Source organism: Montipora foliosa, chromosome 1 (assembly GCF_036669935.1).
Source record: "Montipora foliosa isolate CH-2021 chromosome 1, ASM3666993v2, whole genome shotgun sequence".
NCBI classification, from domain to species: domain Eukaryota; kingdom Metazoa; phylum Cnidaria; class Anthozoa; order Scleractinia; family Acroporidae; genus Montipora; species Montipora foliosa.
Genome location: NC_090869.1, coordinates 14,687,571 through 14,688,214, shown reverse-complemented (window position 1 = coordinate 14,688,214; position 644 = coordinate 14,687,571).

Genomic DNA, 644 nt, shown 5'->3' with positions numbered 1-644 from the left:
TTTATTTAGCGTAACATCTAGAAACATACAGGCATATAATGAATTAAGTACTTAAACGGATATATTTGTGAAATATTTAGCTGATCAGCTTCCATTAATCTGCGAACGTGTTACGCTAATTCACAACTTTGTTAACTGTAGCAGCAACGCCACACGATTTTAATGACACAATAAATGGTTACTTATACTTAAGATATATATTGCACGTTTCTAACTTCCTTTTGTCCTTAATTCCGTTCTGTCCTCACTCGACGGTTATGAATTAAAGATGGACTGCAGACTGAGCACAAGCCACCGACAAATATTATAAAATACAGATTAGGTAGCAGAGTAAAAACAAACGGGAATTCAAATTAAACATTTAGTATTACATTTTCAATTAGACAAACAATAAAATTGAATTATGCAAAATAAAAATAGATTTGGGAAAGACATCCCATGACCATCATGTGTATCAAGCTTATCCATACTATTTTAATCTATCATTTTAAGATATATCACCGTAAGCTCCAAGGGACTTCGCCTTCATTTTCAGATTGAAAGTGATCCGCATTAAAAAGATACAAAAATTTGGTTTATCAACGGAGTTGATAATGTAAATTGGCCACCGTACAGAGATTCTAAAAGCTGACGTTTCGAGCGTT